At 37.0% G+C, this 23,942-nt stretch overlaps 1 long non-coding RNA gene across 2 annotated transcripts; it reads left to right on the forward strand.

Moving 5' to 3' along the window:
* Positions 1–11,148: 11,148 nt before the first annotated feature.
* On the forward strand, positions 11,149–23,085 carry LOC111768200 (uncharacterized). Of its 2 annotated transcripts, none has more exons than XR_002800379.2 (4): positions 11,149–11,249; positions 20,508–20,566; positions 21,250–21,328; positions 22,828–23,085. It is a non-coding gene; the product is annotated as an uncharacterized lncRNA (long non-coding RNA). The 2 variants fall into 2 exon arrangements; XR_002800378.2 differs by having other exon boundaries at positions 21,250–21,313.
* Positions 23,086–23,942: the final 857 nt, after the last annotated feature.

A 23,942-nucleotide genomic window follows, 5' to 3' on the forward strand; every position in this document is an offset into this window, starting at 1 on the left:
TTTCAATGATAAGGTATAATAAAAAATAAAAGTTTTGCAATAACGCATACACAAATGTGAGAAATGGGTAAAGGAGGAAATGAAAAATGACTACCTGGTAAGAGGCAAAGAAAACTCATGATAAAATTATTGCTATGGAGCAAAGTAAAAATTGTGGCCAAATATTTCAGCATGAATTATAAACAAAAATACAGGTAAAATAATACAATATATAAAATATTGGAGTTCCCAGAAGAGAAAAACAGAATAATGGAAGAGAACAAACATTTAAAGATATTGGTACTTCAGGACTCAACTAAATTTTACCTCCTTAAGAATATCATTCATAGTCTTTCCTTGCTCCCAGTTTTTTTAAGATGCTTTCTCATTTTATTCGTATTTCTTTATGCAAATGTGTAATTGCTTGATTACCTATATGTCTCGTTCATGAGGCTGTGAAATTCTTCAGGGCAGGGGACTGGGTTTTTTTCCTGTTTGTTTATTTTATGTCGTTATTGTTTATATTTTTTCACTCCTAGTACTCAGACCACATGTAAGAATTTGGTAAAACATCTGCTAAATAAATAATACGTTGGAGATATGAATAAATTAAACTAAAAATTTCAGAACAGTGATAGCTAGCTTAATATCCTAGAGTAATTGGGAGTGTCTGAAATAATGTATGCAAAAGAAAATAACAAATGTCAGTGCTGTAAAGTGGATGATTTATTACTCTTCTCCACTTCTGAGTTTGGGTTATCTCCATAGACATAAGGGTTACCCTGCTACCTTGACAGGTTAGAAAAAACACTCCACTAGTGTTTACACAAAAATCCTAAAACTACATCTAAATGGTAGTAGTCAGTATATTATGGTCTTGTTTACTGAAGTTGATGGAACTTGTAAATCTTATAGGTCAAATCAGCAGTGTGGCAAATCACTAGCCCTGGCTGGTCCAGAAGATTAGTATTATAAGTTCACCAAAATGTAAACCAGCCACACAACACTAGTTATTTTTGCATAAAAAAGGAAAACAAAATCATGAATCAGCTGGCAGACCTGTAATTTGTGCCCAGTCCTGAAAGATTCTTTAGATTTCTTTTTAAAAAGTGGTTTTATGCTGCTGACTCAGTTTGACTAACTCAAAAACAATTAGAGAAAAATAAAATAACTAGATAAAAGCTAAAAATGTAGAAGTGGATTTTCAAAATGAGGTAGCTGACATATCTTGGGGGATCTCAAAATCAAATATTAAAGGTAAGTTGGAACTCCTAACAAACAAGCAGAGTTTATCATAAAAGGTCATTGCTAACACTTTACTTTTAATTTTCACCACAATAAATGAGATATGGTAGAAAAGATGTTTTATTACTCTTTAAAATATGTGTCCATCTGTCATATTCCTGAAATAATGGGTTCATATCATTTTAACATGCCTTTCTGTGGCTTTCTTCAAGCAATAACCTCTATGTTTTAGAATAATAGCCAGCATTGGAGTTTTGATTGGAATTTTCGTGTTCTCCTCATTTTTGTTGCCCTATCATATAATGGGAGATTTTCCAGGATATTGGACAGAATGAGTCATCAGCACACAAACACATGGCAAGAGGCAAGATGCAAATAGTATTTTTTCTTTTTTTTCTCGCTGAGGAAGACTCGCCCTGAGCTAGCATCTGTTGCCAATCTTTCTCTTTTTTGCTTGAGGAAGATTAGCCCTGATCTAATATCTGTGCCAATCCTCCTCTATTTTGTATGTGGGTTGCTGCCACAGCATGCTGATGAGTGGTGTGAGTGATGTAGCTCCACACCTGGGATCCAAACTCATGATCCCAGGCCACCGAAATAGAGTCTGCTGAACTTAACCACTACACCACGGGTCCAGCCCCAAGAGGCAAAATATTTCTTACCTTATTATAAGAGAAAGCTGAATCAGTTTATCAATGGCCACTTATTGAAAGGCAGGAGTATACAGAATACGAAGCTTGTGTTAGATGTGCACACCATGCATCAGATGACCCTGCATAAGAACATCAATTTAACCATTTGAAGTCAATAACCTAGTCTCTAAGAAGTCAATAATCAGTGCCACATCACCTACAAATATGTTACTAAGTGGCTCAGAAAATCTTTTTTTTCTTACTTTTTTCTCCCCAAATCCCCCCAGTACATAGTTGTATAATTTAGTTGTGGGTCCTTCTAGTTGTGGCATGTGGGACACGCCTCAACATGGCCTAATGCGTGGTGTCGTGTCTGCGCCTAGGATCCAAACTCTGGGCCACCGAAGCAGAGCACATGAACTTAACCACTCGGCCATAGGGCCAGCCTCAGAAAATCATTTTTAATGAATGTTATAATATAGCCAAATTATTCTAAACCGAGAGAGAGAGAAGAGACAAAGAGAGAAAATATGTGTGTGTGTGTGCGCGCACGCGTGTATGTGTTTGTATGGGGGGGGGGGTGCCAAAATTTTGAAACCCCTTTACCAGTACTCCTACCCCAAACAGAAAGTATTACCCAATGTCAGCATTTTAATTTCTTTGGCAGAGGCCATGCATTATTATATCTCCTTATTATGTCTAATAGATGCCAGAACGTAAAACATCGGATAGCTGTTCAAAAGTGACCTACCACAGAATGCAAAGATTTTAACCCAGTAGGTAAATAGAGGAGTGGGCAGACCATTGGTGAGTACTCCAGAAGCTTGCGATTCAAACAGGGGTAAATGGACTAGCAGTGTCTGCATCACATGGGAGTTTATTAGAAAAGCAGAATCTCAGGCCCCATCTCAGTCTTACTGACTCTTAATCTGCATTTTAACAACATCTTCAGGTGATTTGTTTGTATATCGAATACTTTATGAAGCCATGCTGCGATGAATGGACTCATTTAATCCATTGCCAATGAGTTACCCAGGTGTTTCAGATAAGCAATGATGTCCTTAAGGTGAAGTACAGTTGGTTAGAGAAGTGCATATGGAATAAATAAATAAAAAGAGAAGAAAGTTCAGCTGTTCGGTGGGTTCTTCTCTTCATTTGGCTGCATTAGGCTTATCTCTAGATGAGTCAGACAAGGAGAATGAGAATCAGGAAGCTTCTCAGTCTACTTAGATAGCCTTAGAATGACTATTGATTAGGTTATCAATACCTTAGTTATTGGAATAAAATACGTGAAAATTGTGTGTTATTTGATTTACCTGACATAGCGTATACAGTCCATCATTTTTAAACAATGAATGTACATCACAATCACCTACAGAGCTTTTAAAAAATACTTACATCCTAAGTCCAAACCTAGACATTTTAACTCAAGAGATCTGGCATGAGACCAAGGTTTGTACATTTTCACATGTACAGAGGTTTGAATAGAGACCAAGGCCCTATTGAATCAATTGTATTAGTTCTATTCACTGGTATTCCAGTAAAGTTACCAAATCAGCAAGAAGTCACTTGCTGTTTAAAGTTCTGACACTCCCACAATCTCTCAAATAGGATATTTTTCTGTCTTAAATTGTCTGTACTGAAATGAGTGTGCTCCTATATGTTAACATCCTTTCCCTAATCTTCGTTTGCTGTTCTGGAAAAGTCTTCTTAATAATACAAAGCGAAGAAGAAGGAAGACGAAGAAGAAGAGGGAGAGAAAGGGGAAGTGGAAGTGGGGACGAGGAGGAGAAGGACAGAGAGGAAGAGGAGGAAGCTGTCGGTGTCGGAATCCAATGTACACGTCAGGATAGATGCGGAGAGGGCTGATGGCCACTCTGAGTTTACTATAACCAGCGTTTCAATATATACATAGCTTACGTCTGTTAAACATACACAGGTGTTCTGGATGAAGTAATTAGCGAATGCCAAGAATTCTTAGTGATTTCTCAAGGAGCCCTCCCTTGGCCTCTGTTTTGATATTATCATGTTGTTGCTGTGCTCTATATTTTTATCTCGGAGCAGGCAAGGTCTCTTAGGCAACGGTCCCTCTTGCTCCCGATACCGATATCGTTTCTCCATCTGTGCCCCCTGGCGGCCGCCGCCTGGCTTAGGTTGCCCCCCCAGGGGGTCTTACCCGTCATTGGCTAACCGGCCTTCTCACCTCTGGGTCACAGTTTGTTGGCAAGCTTTTTCCAGTGATTATTAACCCTTCCTGTGTCAGGGGCGGCTACAGAAGCAAGAAAAGAAAGTGGAAGGAAGGAAGGAAGACAGAAAAGGGAAAAAGATGGAAGCAAGAGAAAGAATACAGAGAAAAAAGAAAAACTAGATGAAGAAAAAATTAGACAGCGAGGAGAGATAACGAAAAGAAGAAAAAAGAGGAAAAAGAACAGAGTGAACAATACAGCAGAGAAAAGGAAGAAAGAAGAGGAAGAAAAGGAAAGAAGGGAAAGAAAAAGAAAACTGCACTTCTATTCAATGATTTGCTAATTAATTTCTTATGCCACAGTTAACACCCAAGAGGAAAATCTTGTCTACCACCCACCTGAGATCTGCAGCTATTAGTCTGCCAAGTAGAAATGACAAATTCTTTCCCTCTGGTTTTTTTGTATTATTCTTTTTGGAGAGTTTAGTGATGTTGGAAATGTTACATTTGTGAACTGACAGTCCAAAATGTAAAGTAAGAAGTTTTAGCTGATGAAATCATATATGTCCCAGCTGAAATGTGCTGAAGGAGAGCATTTCACAAGAATGAGGTTTTTAGGCACAATCTACCCAAGTGGACACTGGAGATTTTGCCAGAAATCTGGAGATTTCTCAGCTTTACTGCACTTTGTGATTTTATGTTAGCTTCTCCATGCTGGTGATGACCAACAAATGTAGAAATAGAGCAACATAATGACTACTAATATGAAGAATGATCAACTAGACTCCTCAAATTACCAATACTCTTGGTTGAATATTTAACAATTGATGTTACCACACATGCATGCACACAATAGTACATGGGTAAGTGTGCGTGTGCACACACACACATATCTGTCAATGTATGCTAAATGGCATGTCCTACATCCACAGCCAAGCCTGGCGAATGAAAATCAAAATTTACATAGCCCTTCTAGAACCATGATGTGATTCCCAGCCAGTAAAGAATGACTGCCATCCTTCTCGATTTCCATTTGCTGAGGTACAGCAGTGGTCTGAAATTTTTAGGACAGATTTCATTCATTTATATTTTTTAATAATAGCTCAACTATGTGGTTTATGAAGTCAGACTTATGTTTAAGGTGACAAGGCAGTTTCTTTCATATGAGGATGTAACGGATGCTGACTATAGCCTTGCTTCTCCCCTAGCAGACAATAGCAACAACAACAATGACTCAGTGACATTCCCTGCTCTGGCAATTCATAATGCCTACAAGTTCTTAAACTCAGTTATTGAGTTGTTTTTCGTTCTTACATTAGAATAGCTTCTCATTCTTTCTTACATTGTAACAATCATTAACTTGAGAAAAATGACTACATAAGATTAAATTATGAATTAGAAATCATAAATGCCCTCCAATACCCAGACGTAACCACTAGTGTTTTATTTTTTACATAAATGCATGTAATTATAGATAATTATACAACATATAATTTATATATGTATTTATGTATATAAATGACTTTGCAGCTTTCTGAAAACATATATTAATCAGCATATCATCTTAATATAGATTACTAAATTATTTTGAATCAATAAATACTGACCATATACCTACTATATGTGAGGCATTGTACTAGGCACTTGGGAATGATAAATAAAGGGTGAAAATCTCTGCTCTCAGATTTACACAGTTGAGAAAGAGAGATCAGCAATGAAAAGGGAATTTTTATAAAGAATATTAAGTGCTGTGAAAATGAAAGCACAGGATATTGCAGTGTTAAAAAGTGAGACACTGGGTCTATATCGGAAGGTATGGGGAAGGCTCCATGGGTGAGGATAAGGCCTACCCTGGATCTAAAACGTACCTAAGAGAAAAGGCTCAGGAAGAGAATTTTTCGGGGTACCCTCAGCAGATGAAAGAGTACGTGAAGAAGTCTAAGACTTATAAAAGAATATGATGTGCAAGGATAATAGTAAATTGTTCCACACTCTTTTTGAAACTTTGACTCTTCAAAGCACATATACTCCTAAAAGGGTCAGCATTTGCGGTAAGTTTCTGTCAGAAGCAGACCCTGAGATGTAGGTTCATGTGCAAGGAAGAACTCCCAGAATGTGGTAAATCTTCCCGTCCAGGAAAGAGGGAACATGTTAAGAAGACCCTGTAAAGGTGGCTTCAGCTTTATCTAGAACATAAGTTACAGCTCAGAGCGTGACCTCAGTGTATGTAAGGTTCTTTTGTTTCCATCCTCCTGTACCAGTCAGTACTTGTCTAAGGACAATCTTGGGATCCTTAAAATCCCAGGCATTCCAGGCTCTGCCAGGTGGGCAAAGTGGTTCCAGTTGCCCAGGGCAGTCTTCCAGAGAAAGTCTCAGACAGAAGCTGGTAAGGCAAAGGCCTAGAGAAGCTGTGAAGAAGCACATAGAAACAAATAAAAAGATTTAAGAGAATCCACAAAGAACACTGACATGGTTCCTTACAGGTGGACACAAACTAAGCTTTTCAAATGGCATTACATCACGGCTAATGGGGAAGCCAGCTTACACTGAAGATTTTTTTCAAACATCTTTATTGAGGTATAACTTACATCCCATAAAATTTACCCATTTTAAATGCACAATACAACGATTTTTTTAGTAAATTTACTAAGTTGCACAACCTTCGCCATAATCCCATTTTAGAACGTTTCCATCATTTCAGTAAAATCCCTCATGCCAATTTATAGTTAATCTCCCTTGCCACCCTCAGCCCTAGGTAACCACTAATCTATTCTTTTTCTCTACAGATTTGCCTTTTCTGGATATTTTATATAAATAGAATTATAAAATATGTGGTCTTTGGGCCTTGTGTTTTTTCTACATTATACTTAACACAATGTGTTCAACTAATTTTATTGAGCACCCACTTTATGCCAGCCACTATAAATTAGGCTACCAAATTAGGTGACCAAAATAAGGCATCTAGATTTTATGGTCTAGTAAGGAAAATGTACAGTAAGCAAATAATCACATAGGAAATGTAAAATTTCAAATCAGTTTCAGGATGCTCTGGAAACATGAATGGGAGTTGAGAGAAGACTTCCCTGAGGAGGTAACATTTGACTTAGACTGAAGAATAGGAGTTAATTAGGCAAAGAGTAAAGCAGTTCACATAGAGGGAATAGGACTTACCCACTAGCAAAAGAGAACATGTTTAATAGAAGTGATTGAGAAAATGTTGGTTGGAGTTTTGAGAGGGAAAGAGACATAGTGAGAGATAAGGCTGAAGAGAAAGGCAGAGGCCAAATTATGATGAGACTTACTAAACTATGTTAAAGATTTTGGTTTATTTTAAGACCAATGGAAAGATCGTGAAGTGTTTTCCGTTAGGTTGTGGTGGGGAGGTGGGTGATATGACAGGTTTTTTTTAGAAAGACTCTCTAGGTGCAGGGAACATTTTTTTTTAATGCTCTTAAAATACATTCTCTAAGCAGAGGCAGGAGCACATCTTATTTTGCATGCTTCAGATGTCTACTTCATAACGCAAAAGGTTATTTTAAATGTTAGTGCATTTAACAATTAAATGATAATCCACTCACGGATATTTCTGGACAATGTATAGTCCGCTCTAGCTTTCTCATCCTGATTCCATCATGGGTTAGGCACATATCATGTGCATCTGGGAATTGTTCAACGACCATCTGTTCTGATTGAGTGGTGAGCCTTGATCTCATTTCTCACCTGGTAAATGTTGAACGTATCCTTTAGTCCACTACATGGTATGAACTATGTGGAGAACTACTTCATATCTTTCTTCAAATATTTGGAATTTTCTATTTTTTAGCCCTAAAAATGGGAACTCAAAACAGCTTTACTCCTCTCAGTAACACAAAATCTATTTACATGGAAAAAATAAAATAGTTAAGGTAATTATCCAGATCATTTGAGCAAAAAGCTCACTTTGTTGTCCTGCATGATTGTGGTATATTGTTTACATGGATCTAATTTACCAGATAATGGCCTACCAACACCATCCAATATCCCTGAATAGATAGACATTGGATGATTTACCTAAGACATGCAGTAAGATGAAAAAAATATTTTACTAAAAATGCAAAACTTATGTTCAATAAATAAAAGAGAATATGTCTAGTGAATATGAACAGGGTTATCATGCTGTCTGGTTTCTAACAATCTTTACAATGAATTTGAGAAAAAATAACATAAATGAAATAGTAATATTGGACCTTAAACGGAGATGTTAAAACTTTGGGGCTTAAAAAATATGCACATGCTTAAACTGTCTCTCTCTCACATACACACACACACACACACACACACACACACACATGCACGCACCAGGTGCTGAGAAGCACAACACAAATGACCATTTGGAAGATGTGGAACTCAGTGCCTTCCTGGAAACATGCAGGAGATATTTCATTCATTAGAACTATTCTAACATTGTAACCAGAATCAACAATAATTGTGTGTACTTTGCTTACATACAATTTAGAGCATTCTGGATAAAGAGATAACCAATAAAACCCCCACCACATATTTTCAGTACATAATTTTCAGTACATATCATTTCTTTTGTTCTCAGAACTCTATGTTGCAGGTAAATTATTGCCACTGTTTTACAGAAGAGAAAAATGAGAATGAGCACGAGGGATTTCTATACAATCATTAAAAGTACACAATCATTAAAGAGATGGATGTAGAAATTAAATCTCAGTTCTGTCTGATTCCAGAGCTCCAATAACTTATTGTTTCTTCTGTCTATAAAATATTTACAACTCACAGTTCTGTTCTAGTTTTACCTTATGTGTATTTTCTTCCTTAAAATACCACGTTAACCTCACTTATGCACTAGGTGGATATGTCTATCTTACAATATAAAAACAGAGATGAAGAATTGATGAGTTCAGTTGTTTAGAGAAATCTTTTTCTTTACTTTTTTAAAATAGTACATACTTGGGGAAATTATTGTAATATAGACAGGTTTGGGGATCAAATAAAACATTTCAATTTTTATGACTGGAAACCTACCAGTGATGAAGTAAGGGAGACTGACACATTTTGCGATATTCCTAGTTACAACTAAACTTGGAGAAAACGGGGGTATCTGAACGTTTGGCCTGTCTGTGTTGTGCCATTCTTCACACAGGAGGACTGAGACTGTGCTTCATCAAGTACTAAGATTATACCCCAAGCCTGGATCTAGGTAATGACCAAATAGTTGGTCATCTCATTCAAACAACAATTTGGCTCTGTTAAGAATGGAAAGAAAACCAGGCAGATTAATTGTGTGGCTGAAATGTTGAAAACAACTCCGACGAGTTGTTTTGGGGGCTCTTTGTCACGTTGTACCAGAAGTTCAATTAATTTTCCACATTCTCTAGCAGGTGATTATATGAGAGTTTACAAGAGAGTGAAATGAATTTCTGGGAAGTTAGCGAACGACCTATGTAATTAGTATGTTATGTGAATATTCATTGAATTCTAGAAAGTAACTCTGGGGGGATGAAAGGGGCTATGGGAGGAAGAGAGGAAGTCAAGAAGGCTTGTCTGCAGGGATGTCAGGATTTCTCTAGATATTTTTTCAAAGTGCACATATATCTCTCCTCTCCTCCACCCTACTCTTACTGCGCCCCCTGCCAACACACACACACGTCAAGTGTTACTATTAGCATTACCACCAAATTATTACATGCCTCTGGGTTTTGAAAGTGTGAGGAGGGATGAGAATCAATGATGTAGACAGACATAATGGCAGAGTAGCGTTGGTGGGGAGGGGGAAGCTTGCCAGGTCAGGCAGAGGGGGACTCTCACCCATAGGAACTGGAGCAGGTTACTTGAGCATCTTGCCTTTACTTTCGTTAGCTAAAGGGTGAAAAGTTGGAACTCAGTGAATCGTAATGGCCATTCCATTTCCACTATCTTCTATTACTCTGTCCTTTAGAATGGATCCAAGACACAGAAGTCTGCAATTTTAGTACAATTCAGCAAGCTCAGGTAAGAAATAGCTATATCCAAGCTATATTTTAGTTTTATATTTGAACATTTCCTGAAGAAATGTCATTTCTCCTGTCCCTTCCTTAATTCTACCTCATCTTGTTCTATTCCCTAAACTCTTGAATTAAAAAGTATTTTACTTCAAATAGCATAGTTTAGACTTCATTCTTTATTGTCATGTTAGTCATACTCTAGGAGTCACTGACATATTTTTTCTTATTTTTGAACGTATGCTTTTGAAAGTTTTAGTCTATTTGCTGCCAAGAATTATTATTTATTATTTTGTCCCTGAAATTAACTGCAGTTTTGGTTTGTTTGTATTCGATGACAATTTTTTTTTCTCCTAAGCAACATTCATTCCTAAGCACTACAAAGCTGGAGGCATTTGATATGTATTCTAGGCAGAGATCCAGCCTTAGTGAAAATAATAGAGTACTTCCAACTAGTTCAACTAGCGTTAGGAAGAGTACTATTATGGCGTAAGTAGTGGTCAGCACATTAAGAGAAATGTTTTATTCTGGCAGTGTCAAAACTCTCATAACCTTGGGAATAGTTTTATTATTTGATTCAAATTAATGCTGCATTTACTTATCCAAAGTAATGAGTGATAAATTTAAAATCATGATCAAATAAAATTCCTTCCTGCAGACCCATTGCCATAATGTAGGAACGCAGCAGAGCTCCTGGGTTAAGATTTCAAATGGATGTCTCAGTGAGGCTTATTGTCCAATGAACTACAATGTGCAGGCACGGTACCATGCAAATAGATTTTCATTCCCGGCAGTGACTGCTGCTTTAAAAGAAAGAAAGAATTTGCAGGGAAGTACGCACATGCTGAGCAAAATAACCTGCCTACAGACGGCCCACTAGGCTCAAAAAGCAGCTGGGAAGTGAGCACAGAAAAAGGGCATAACCTGATTTTGGTCGTTTCATATTCAGGGCAGGTCCGCCCTTCAGACTTTCCTTGAATCCTATTGTATTTCGGCCCGAGGATTCTCCTCACGTCTCCTTCCGCTATTCTCCGCGCGCGCACAGAGCTGCTGGAGGAGCCAACGTCCCAGTCTTGTGATGGCAGCTCGCCCTTAGAACACTGGGAGAAATGAGAGAATACAATCATAGAATCTTAGTCTTTGCAGAAACCTCTGAGAGACTCTATTCTATTCATCCACCCAAAGGAGGAATTCATACTCAAATATCCCTGACAAATGACCGTAAGTCTCCACTTGATACTTTCTGTCACAGATAGATAATTACTTGATTATTGGAAATCTCTAAACGTTAGTCAGTTCTTCCTGATTTTACCCCAAATATGTCTGCCAAGTCATCCTGTTGGTTGTGTTTCTACTGTCTAGGGCAAACCACAACCTTTTCATGACTATGTTTAAACAGTTGAAGCATACAAACGTGACCCTATTTACTTTGTTTTGAGCTATATGTTAACTCTTTTCTTTTAACTATGTTTTCTCATAAAACCTCATGTTCAGATCTCTCAATTGGATAATCAATTTACATGTGGTGCTGTGAGATGCTAACTCCCAGATATTTGAGACTATACTGTAAAAATCAAAAGAGAAAGAACAAAATCCTCACTGATCTCTAACATTTCAACTACAAGGTAGTCTGTTTTATGGTTATTAGCATACTACATGATGCCATCTTTTCAACTTATCTTCACCCATTGCAAGAACAGACTATTGGTTAGGCTGCTTTCATTGACAATCAAATGTTGTTTTAGGTGCCTTGAGGTGTCTACCATACTGAGAACTATAAAATAAATAAATGTATCCATAAAGCCAAATAGAACCAATTTGGGAATCTTACCTTCAAGCTTATCCTAATTTAAAATCTCTTTTAAGGTAATGCTTATGTAAGATCAATGATATATGTGATAGTTTTGAGCCAAATGGAACTCCTATGCTACTTCCCTATTACAAAGGAAATACTGATTTTAGTAGATGCAAAAACTCTAAACAGTTAAATTGATGTACTTTATTTCTATCAAAATTCTTATCAAAATGAATTGATGTATTTTATTCCTATCAGAACACTTTATTCTTATCACAATAACAAAGTATGTATATATTTTGTGAGAAAGATTGCCCCTGAGCTAACATCTGTTGCCAATCTTCCTCTTTTTGCTTGAGGAAGATTGCTGCTAAGCTAACATCTGTGCCAAACTTCCTCTATTTTATGTGAGATGCTGCCACAGCATGGCTTGATGAGTGGTGCTAGGTCCACACCCAGGATCTGAACCTGCTAACCCCGCGCCACCAAAGTGGAGTGCACAGACTTAACCACTACACCATGGGGTCAGCCCCAACAAAATATATTTTAAGAACAAAATATAATATCCAAGCAGACGCAAGTTCATATAGAAGCACTGCCACTTTCTAATTATGTAACCTTGGAAATTTTATTTCAGCTTTCCTGCCTTAGTTTTCTCATGTGTAAAATGACTGTGATAACGACACATATCTCACTATGTTTTTGTGAGGTTCCAATATAAAGCACTTAGTCTAGTGTATGGTAAATAGTAAGCTTAACTCAATATGTTCTAAATATTTTGGAGAGTTGATAATGTGAAGATGATGATGATCATGATGAAACTGAGGGTGGTACCTGTGATAATTGTGCTGACATTGGTATGTCTAATTAATACAAGATCAGGAGTAGCAGAATTGAAAAAAAAAAGCAATTGGAATCAGATGACATTCTTTAGACTAGGGGCAGTGACAGAGAGAGAGAGAGAGAGATCAGTCAGAACGATCAACAGCGTGAATTATATTTCATTTCCATGCCAGGAGGAGTAGATTATTGATTTAAGTTGAAAGGTGTCTAGGGCCAGGGTGAAGCTCCACAATGACCAGTTAAACACAGTGAAATAACTGCATGCGTTCACCCTGCTATGACATCAGAGGAAGTAAAATGAAACAAAGTAACCTCCTCATCCAAAACAAACAACAAACAGGAAACAAACGAAGACAGGAAATGGCAATGGACAAGACATCAAATATTTGTTTAGAAAGTAAACAAAGGAATAGTATCAGTCTATGCAAATAAAAAAATCATTCAGCTGCCTATCGGATTAGGTGGGCAATTGTAGACTCAGAAAAGTCTTGGGTACCAGGCACCACAGAAGATAGTGTTGAAATGATAACAGAGGAGGTGTTTAAAAGTTAATACATAAGGATGCTAGATCCCACTTTCCCTCACAATCCCATAGACACAGGTTGCTACAGAGAAGGGAGATTTAATTTCTTGTGTAAATGATTCTTTATGGTCTCAAAATGGAGCTGTGGGGTGACAAATGACTAGGAAGAGAAGGATCAAGTTAAATACTTATGCATGACGAAGATATTGAGAGTTAATAAGAGCAATAAAACTTAGTAAAAGGTATAGAGAAACCAAGAAAATAAAGATTAAGGATATATTAATTAAAGGTCAACTCTAGAAATAGGAGAGCTGCCAATGAGTATAGGGCAGATTTTTAACACTTAATCTGTTTGTGGACCTTTTTCTGCCTGATTTTTAGATAAAAGATTAACTTGTCCAGGTCTGGATATCTTTCCTTCCCACTGGGTTTACATGATGCTAGAGGTACAGATACTGTCTTCCAAACATGTAACATACTGGGGCAATTAACGAAATGATTTTGCATTGTTCTTATTCATGCTGCTACTTGGATTACGGTTTTTAAAAAATATCATTTGAGTTATTTAGTTTTCCTCAATAAAATGATGCTGTGAAGAAAAAAGTACAACTCCTTTTAAGAACTAATGCTAAGCAATTTCTGAGTTAATGTATGATATTATGTAAGAATTGCAGGGACCAATTTTATCCCTTGGAACATCATTTGTTTCACAAAATGAAAGAGAATGTGCATGGGCCAAAATTCAGTTTCTCTCCATGGCTCCTTAGCGGTGATTAAGTTCTCAGTGATCTCAGTAGTGTTCCTTTTAAATCACACAGACTGGTTGATGTCAATTACCTTGAACCAAAGTGTTAAAAAACAAAAAACAACAAAAGTTTTAAAAACTCTTCCTTTATTTTTGTCTCTACTTGTCAGAAGTCTAGCCTAGGCATATGAATATCCATTGTAAGATAGCATGTTACTAAATTTCAGGAAGCAAACAGACAGACACACATACTGTTGATGCCAGAACTGGATACATATTTGTGGCACCCAGTGAAAAATGAAAATCTGAGTCTCTTAATTAAAAAGGCAATAGTGGGGCCAACTCGGTGGTGTGCTAGTTAAGTTCATGCACTCCACTTTGGTGGTCTGGGGTCTGCAGGTTCGGATCCTGAGCATGGACCTAGCGCCAGTAGTCAAGCCATGCTGTGGCAGCACCCCACATAAAATAGAAGAAGATTGGTCCACACTCACCCATGTTAGCTCAGTGACAATCTTCCTCAAGCAAGAACAGGAAGATTGTCAGCTCAGGGCCAACCTTCCTAACACACACACAAAAAGACAAGAGCGAGTCTTCAGCCAAGCAGAAGCCCCCTCCAGGCACAGGGCCCTGTGGAACAACAGAGGTCACATGCCTGTGAAGCCAGCCATGTTTAATGCAACTTTTTCTCTTGTTCTTCTGCAAATCCTGTCCTTTCCTTCACTTTCACAATATTTTAACTGGAAAATACTTTAAATTTTCCTCTTAAAGCCGAATTTCCTCTGGTTGGTAAATTAACTGATAAGGACATTGAGAAATGGGGTAATTCCATTTCTTTGGGACATTCCAAAGGCCTGAAATCACTAACCTCTCTACTCAAGGATAATTCTTACTGTCCCCCCCCAACCCCGTTAGTTTATGAGCAAAGCTTTCCTCACAGCTCCAAGAAAGTAAAAGTGGAATATCTCATTTACTAAATAAAAACTATTATGCTAAACTAGTGCCAAATATGTAAATGTAAAACAAACTTGTATGCCCATAGGAAAATTGAAAGTGAAGGAGAAAGAGAGAGAAAGAGAAACTTCTGAATAGTCTGCTCTTTCTATTGTGGATTATTTTATTTCCTCCGGGTTTCAATTAATAAGTTGAATCAGTGTGGATGCTACAGTTATTTTATTTTTAATGTATTATTCAAAGTAATTATATGCCAAATGAAGATGGAGAGTGTATATTAAAATTATGTTTGATATGGGAACACTTTATTATTTTAAAATTAAAAACACACTGATCATTAGATTAAAATGTTATGAAATCATTTTTCAAGAAATCTTAAGGTTTTCAGTAACTCCAAAAATCATTTGATGATCAATAGGTTTGCTAATATTGGATTTCCTTATCCTTTTGTATGCTTGTTGATAACCAATTTGTATTTAGATGGGATAATTCTATTAAATCTAAATTTGTTATGGCCACACATTTTACTTAATATTTAAAAAATATACTGGTGAATTATGGCTCTAAGATGTAACTAACATAGATTTAAGCCATAATGTATTTACATATAGAGAAAAATAGATCATGCAAAGGGTATTGTAATAGGACTATTAACAATGAAATAGTAGGTAGCATAATAAAAATATCACAGTTTATTTCTTCTCATATAAATTAAGGAAAGTAGTAAAGCATTTGCATTTCAGATGGCAGTTCTGTACCACAAAGCTGTTGGAGAACAGGGTTCTTTTCAGCACACTGTGCTACTAGCTCCAGCATGTCATCTTCACCTTCGTATTCCAAGATGGTAGCAGATGCATTCCAGATAGCAGGATCAAGGTAGTGATGAAGAAAAAATAGACTTGGCAGCTCTCTCTCTCTCTCTCTTTTTTTTTTTTTGGTGAGGAAGATTGTCCCTGAGTTAACATCTGTGCCAATCATCTTCTAGTTTGTAAATGGGACACCACCACAGCATGATTTGATGAGCTATGTGTAGGTCCACGCCCGGGATCTGGACCCATGAACCCTAGGCTGTCAAAGCAGAGCTCACGAACTTAACCACTACGCTACCGGGCTGGCCCTCAGGCAGCTCTCTTTTAAAGAAGGTTTCTGAGAGCCACCTCAGGATCCTCCCAGTTCCATTTAATGGGTCAGAAGTTATTCACAAGGCTGCCTCAAACTCAATGGAGGTTTGGAAATGGTGTCTTTGTTCTGAGCAGCCAGGCACTAGACAAAACATCCTATTATTGTAGAAGAAAGGTTGGAGAGATATTCGGAACAACTTGTATTTTTCTGTCACAGCAGCTTTCTAGGAGCCCAGCTGTTTTCTAGACACAGGAATATTTGGGGGGATTCTGCTGTAGTACGCTATCAGAATTCAGAGGAGAATTTGGCAAAGGTTTAAGCAAAAGGATTTTGGAGGAATCCAAAGGTTGGGAGGATAGTTTCTGGAAAGAGCTGTGTGCTTTTAAGAAGGTAGGCTCAGAGTTTATATGGACAATGCTAACCTAGACTTAGGACAGTTATTAATAGAAGCTTGGTACAGAACAATACATCTCCCTGAGAAGGCTCAATCTACTTCAAATATAGTTATCCTGTTATCCCCCCAATAACATATTTGGTATTGATGAGGTACTACACTTCACTTACAACATGACCGCAGGAAGTGGATTGGGTTTAGGACACGATACCACCGACAGTGGAGCATGTTGAGCCAAGCAGAGAAACCTAGACTAAAGCATGGTTACCAGCCTGATCTAGTATTATAAGATGCATGGAAGACTGTGCCTCCTTGGAATTAAAGAATATCATCCAAGACTGAAAATACACTCATCCTAGAGTTGTTATGTTATCACTAGTTTTTGGGAGTGAATGAATAAATTGTTAAATGGATGAGTTAAGCACAAATAAATACATGCATATACACATACATACATACATACATTTTTAGTTAGAAGATCAAAAAAAAAAAAAAACCTGACAGCAGGTCCATTTATTTTTCTTCCACAACCATTAAAAAATAGAAATTAAGGGGCTTACCTGCTGGCACAGCCATTGAGTTCACATGTTCTGCTTCCATAGCCAGGGGTTCACTGGTTCAGATTCCAGATGAGGACCTATGCACTGCTTATCAAGCCATGCAGTGGCAGGCATCCTACATATCAAGTAGAGGAAGATGGGCACAGATCTTAGCTTAGGGCCAGTCTTCCTTAGCAAAAAGAGGAGGATTGGAGGCTGATCTCAACTCAGGGCTAATCTTCCTCAAAAAAAAAAAAGAAGAAGAAGAAAATAGAAATTAATACAGAATTTCCAATCTGTTGCTGCTTGTATTATTTGAGAAGAAGCTAATTTGTGAAAATAGATCTCATGGCATTACCTCATAATGTTTTGCTTTATTCCTGTGATCCAGCAACTAAATGTTCAAAGAAGGGTAAATGTGGATATGAACAGAGATGTAATAAGGAATGTTCAGTCTTCACCTTACATGACCTTCTTGCAATGTCTCAGATGTGTAAATTCTATGAAATTATGAAACTATTACCTCTTCCATCCTGCAACCCTTTCCGTTCTTGGTTTCCATAATGCTGTCAACTTCTTCTATATTACCCATAGAAACATCACATTCCTTACACATAAAACTAAGCTTACATTTTGTTCAAATTTGTATTTTTTCCCATTTACCAACTATCTCAATCCAGAAACCTGAGGCTCATTCTTAGCTCGTTTTTCTCCTTCATTTCTCATAGCTAATTAGACTCTAATTCCTCTTGTTTCTACCACGTCAGTGTGTCTTGTTTATTCTTGTTTCTTTCACTTCTCACAACTTCAACACAGTGTTCTGTTAATTCTTTACTTACTGTAGCACAAAAGCCATATAGCTGGCGTCTTTACTTTTTTCAAAAACCTACCTACCTTCACATTCATTTGATGTTTTTCATGGTTCCAAGAGAGATCTTTCTAAAATGTGAACTTGATTTTGTACTTTCTCTTTAGATCCCTCACTGATCTTCATTCCCTCTAGGATTAATTCCCCAAGACTTTGCCTAAATTACCAAGGGTATCAATGATTAGATTTTCTTATAATATCAGCTTTATGGTTACCATTGATCAGCATCAAAAGCTACCTCTAATCATAGAGAATTAGAGTGGCTGAAGTTAAGGGATCAAAGGCAGCTGTAAAAGTCTGGTTAGGGGAACAGTTACTTGGAACTTCAGGGATGAGCTCATACAAATATTAGTCACTAGTCATGGTGGTAACAGAGAAGGATTGGGCCAAAATGTGGTAAGGATCATGGGTCAGTAACTATGGTTCAGAATATTTCCTGGTGTTCTATCTCGCCTTTGTAAGCCTGCTAGGACTTGTTTTGTGGTAGAATCCCCAAGACTCCACGTGCCAGGAACAAGCAGACAGAGTGGCATGAGGTTAGAATTATCCAGAAAGGCAATGTCCAATTGGTAGTTCAGGCATCTTGTTATAACATACTTCTATCATATCGCATTCAAAAGGAGATTCTATTGCAAGTTTATCCATCTGGATTTCCAGCATAATAGAAGAAAATTAAAACTATTTAAATCCAGGAAAGAAAAGGCAGAAGAGGAGGCCAGAAAGATGATGACATTGTTCATCAAACCGGAGTTTTTAGAAAGATAAAAATTAAGAAAATTAATGTCAGGAGATGTAAAAAATAAAACAAAGTTTTATCTATTGAAAGATTATTTAAAAACAGTATCCTCAAATAATAACTCTAAGCTCTGGCTTCCTCCCTATGTCTAATCTATGATCTGCTGTAGCATTTGAGTCAATTCTTAATAGAATCAAAATATCACAACACATCTAAATAACTTTTTCTGGTTAAGCCAACCAGAAAGTCAAAGACAAGATTCACACTCCTATCTGCTTTAAACTCATTTCTTTCCTTTTCCAAATATATCATCATCTTTAATAACTTTCAGAGAGTTAGAGAATTGAGTATCAACTATTCCAGCACTCTGCTTTAATGTATATGAAATATTACATTTCTATTTTCCAGGTGAGGAAATGAGAGATAATGAGTGTTAGAGACTTATCCAAAGTCATAGACTAACATGTAATAGTTACAGAATTACTGGAGGCAGCAACACAAAGGAAATTATTCTTTTTTCCTCCCTCTTCTTTTCATCCTCTCCTCCTTTTAACCTTTATTATTTCTTTATACAAAGCTTTATGCCAAAAATTACTTGAACAGCCCAAGGATGACACCTTACACATCCTCTGTCAGTCCAGTTATTCCAGTCTCACACTTCAAACTTTTGTGCAGCTTGCTGACTTTGGAGATCTGCCTTCCCACCAGCAACTTCTGCATCTCTAAACCTTGGTCTGCTTCCATGAGATTTCTCCTTCCCCACTGCACTCACATAGGAATCACAGCTCACCTTACTCTGAGCTCTGAGGGTGTATATGTGACTATACTTTATGTGATAAAGATAATACGATCTCATGTGTTAGATGCTAATAAACTATTACTGTGCTTTGGGATAGTGGATTTGCATATCAACAAGGTCCACTAAGATAATGACATTAAAACAAAAGAAACCAAAAGAGAGGAAGTCAGAGTACTTTCTATGTCATTCCATGATAGGAAAAACTTTCCAGATGCAAATAATCTCCCTCTCCAAAAATAAGTCAAAATAAATAAAAAGTAACACAGTAAGTAAACTTTTAAGCAAAGAATGGCTTTGCCAGGAATTCCTTTTACTCCATTTTTCATCCATTTCCCCATAGTTTAATTCTGTACTTGTCCTACTTCGTTCTCCCCAGCTCCATTTTTTTCTGAATCATTGCCTCTGAGTCTCGTTATTTATTCATTTATTTATTTATTCAAGCATTGACAATTCTGAGACTTTCCTGGCTCAGCAATCTACAGATCATTCATCAGCATGTAAATGTCTTCCCAGCAGTAACCTTGGCATTCCCAGAACAACATACTCTCCTTCTTATCCCTGGTCCATCAGGTCAGTGTCTGTGTTACAGATCAATTCTAAATCTAGGGAGAAACTTGATTATTTTAAAGGTTACATAATCTTTCTGGGCTACACTTTTGTAAATGTTCTTGTATTCTTAGGAAAATGAAATTAAACTTTGAGCAAAAATTTAAGAAATCAGCAGGTGGTAGTAAGCCATTCTTTATTATTTACTGGAAGACGAGGTTTACTGCTCAATTTAGATCTGTTTTGTTTTTCCTGAAAGATAATGCTTGTAGAGGAGTGGTCAGGAGATGATGAAATTGCAAGTGGAGTTGCAAACAGAAAAAGCTTTAGCCTTGTGATTTCAGCCCTCGAGTTGTGATGCATAATAGAGTCCCCTTTGTTCATATTATTCCCTCAGATTGGAAGGTTTTTTCCTTTCTTATGAATTCCTTAGCTTTACACCTCAGAGAAGCCTCCCAAGATCTCTTAAACACTGGGCTGAAACAACGCTGTCTGTGGGCACGGGAAGCCCCAGTTTTGAACCTCATTCTAAATATTAACTGCATGACCTTGGCAGGTTTATATTATCTGACCTGCATTTTCATAAAATGTCTAATGTAAACAATATTTCTCTTGCAGGGCCATTTAAAAAATTGCAAACTCTAGACTTAAAGTATTCAGCACATAGGAGAGACTCAGTAAGTGGTACACTTCTTACTATTTAGTTTTCCCACTTCATAGTTATCTTCCTAATTTACAGTAATTAAGGTATTTAGCCCCTTTGTAGATCCTTTTGCTCTCATGTTTGTTTAGAAATAGAGGAGGAGAGAAGGATTAATGTGCTAATAATACTTGGGATGTGCAAGCCCAGAGCTGTGAAAGTGAGGGGAAAAAGAGAAGTGAAGCACCAGATCACGTGATGTACTGCAGGTAATTCCTTACAGTCCTGGACACCACTTCACAGTGAGCAGCAATGAGATACAGCAGGTGTAGCAACATGCAGGACATAGAACTGGTTGCGAGAAGTCTTGCTTAAAGTAGTCCTCTACAGTAGGGGAGATTTATGTGCCTGATCCTTCCTGCCTCCTTTTCTCATTGGTCGAGGTTCACCACATGGGGAGACAACACCTCCCATTTCTGAGAGGGATTATCTGATTCTTTGATGGACACTCTGGAAGTGGGGTCCCACATCCCCATGGTATATTGTTACATGCAAACCTGAAAGACGAGGGTTAACTTACTGAAGGTGGATACCAACAAAGCAAGAAAATGGGAAATGGTTGGAATCTGAAAAGGCACATCAGGTTTATATGGCAATGCAGCATTTTTCCTATAACTCTGGGCAAGATGAAAACAAATACTTTACTCTATTTTTTTCTAGATCTGGTACTTGGTATAGTCCCTGCTTGCAAGATAAATAAATGAAAGAATCAAAGAATACACACGTAAGCAATATCAAGGTACCAAAATAAACAGTCTATTACTTCATTCTATGGAAGACATAGTAAAACAAGTACTCAATGAAGGATATGCACAGCATCAGCTGATTGAGTTAAATTGCTGCCTCAAATTATTATTATATTTTTTTACCTGTTAATTGCAGTGAGTGAATCACTTATTTACTATAGGCATTACCAAAATCACAGAGAAGAAAGAATCAAGACAAGGTAATCTAGTGTAATATTGATACATCTGTTGCACTTTGCATCTTCAAAAAAGACTGTCTCTCTTCCCTTTGCATGTCTTTCTCCACTTGTGACCTCCTAAAATGCTCTTAGAACTTTTTGCACCTTTCTTTTACATTTCACTGTTGCACTGTTTTAATCATAAAAGCCTAAAAAAGAGCCACAGTACTATATAAAACACATGTTCTTAAGGCCTGGGTATATTCCCTTCACTGTTTTCATGTTTATACAAATTTTTGTCTGTTTCATATTGTGTGTGCGCCAGAAGTCAATAGAAAACAATAACAATAACTTAATAAACAAAACAGCTCAAATATCACGCAGATTCATTTTTTTAACAAAAATACTTGTAGTTCTACAGTATAGCAGGGAAAACATCTAAATTAAAAGAAAGGGAGAAAAAACCTTAAGAACAATCTTTCAAGTGTTTTTCAGTACTCACTGGCACAGAGAAGTGGAGACTATATTTGCATAAGATATAGATTGACAGCTTAATTAAATGAAATATCTACTTCAGGAAAAATATATCAGTAGTCCTTGAGTCATGCATATGGATAGCAGCTTCCTTTGGAAAGATCTTTGCCTGGTTGGCAATTATGTGGCACATGAGCCTCCACTTGCCACGCACCCTATTCTGCCTCCCAGTCCCATATCCATAGCAAAGACTGATCATTGATCTAGGTTCTGTTTTTGAGCTTAGAAGTAATAATCTTAATGACTTTTTTTGATTCTGGTGGGTTAGTTCCCATTTTGCAGCCTCTCAAACAGAGATGGTACCCACCCTCAGATTTATGTTTTCTTTGTTGTTGGTCAGAGAGCTTTGAATAAGGATTTAAATAGCTTAGTGCAACATTTTAAAGTTCTGACTTTACTTACATATTATGTATCAAAAATGCCATCTTTGAGTATAGAAAAAAATACACAAACTCAATGTCATCTGCTACATGGCTAAATTTTCCAGAAGCAAAGTGTAGACCAGCATTTCCCAAACTGCAAAAATATGTTGTATTGATGTACAACTGAAATTTTACGTTTGTAACCTATCATTAACTCAATAACAGAAAAATATATATGTTGTACCATGCAATTTTATTAGTACTTTCTTTTAGAAAGTAGTATTTTTTTTAATGGTAAAATGAGTTTTGGTAATCTGCATATTCTTTCTCCCACTCATCTTTCCCACCACCACGCATACATTCATAGTACTTATGTGTAAATTAAAACCTCAGACAAGACCTGCTATAAAGGTATCTGTTTTGTGTTGTTTATTTCAGTGCTATCCAAACTTCTGCGTTCAGAGAAACCTTGAATCAGGGAATATCTATAAATAGAAACTGGGAGAGTAGTGTTCCACAAAACTCACTTTGAGAAACGCTAGGCTAGATGAAGTTACAACAGAGAAGTAGTAACTGGTTTTGACTATTCTTCAAGTCTTCTCTCAAACACTCTGCACCAAAGAAGCCAGCCCACATTTCTCATTTGTTTGTGTATCTGTAAAATGTTGAACTTCTATTAAAACTGTCATCAAAATATGCCCTGTCTAGAGTCATTCATGATACTTTTATAACACTTATCATTCAGCGTCAATTACTTTACATAGAATTTATCTGATTTTCATAACAATCTTTCAGGGTGGATATTAATATCCTATTTATAGATGATGACACTATAGTTCAAGCAGTTGAAAAAATGTCCCTTGGTTCATTTGAGTGATCTCACTTTCCCCCATTGTACAATGGTCCCTCCTTTCTGTGTATCCCTCCTTAAGTTGACTCTGAGATTCTAATGGGCAGAGGTTGTCTCAGACCAACATTTGATTTCAAGCCCCTCCCCACCATCTGCATGAATGGCCTTGATAATCCTCCAGACTTTCGTCTCTGCCTTTACATCTGTGTGTATATGTCTATGTTCGTATGTGTGTAAATTTGTTATAGACAAATTTAATGACTACTGGAAAACAACTGTTAGTAAAGAGGAAGTATTGAGAAAAGTTATCTGAAATGGTGAATTTTTTCATCCTAATAGGTTAACTTTTCATTTACCTACGCTGTGTGTACGTCACTGGAACAAGTCTCAAACGACCTGGAAATAGGAGAATAGAATATTCAGGAGTCACTCACATGCTGTGATCAGACATTTTGAATTATATTCTTGATTCTAATTCCTTCCTTTTTACTCTTTTTCTCTCTCTGTTTTTGGTCCTAAAAGTAGTCATAATTTAACCATGATGATGTCTAAAATGTAGACAACCAACCATGTTTGACACAATTTATTACTATGCTATGCACCTGGTAACAGAATTTCCATACTTCACACTAATATCGTACTCTGAAAACACCGAAGTCACCGTGTTAATGACAAATATGCAATTTTTTCAATTCAATATCCT

The sequence above is a fragment of the Equus caballus genome, chromosome 15, assembly GCF_041296265.1.
Source record: "Equus caballus isolate H_3958 breed thoroughbred chromosome 15, TB-T2T, whole genome shotgun sequence".
Classification (NCBI taxonomy): domain Eukaryota; kingdom Metazoa; phylum Chordata; class Mammalia; order Perissodactyla; family Equidae; genus Equus; species Equus caballus.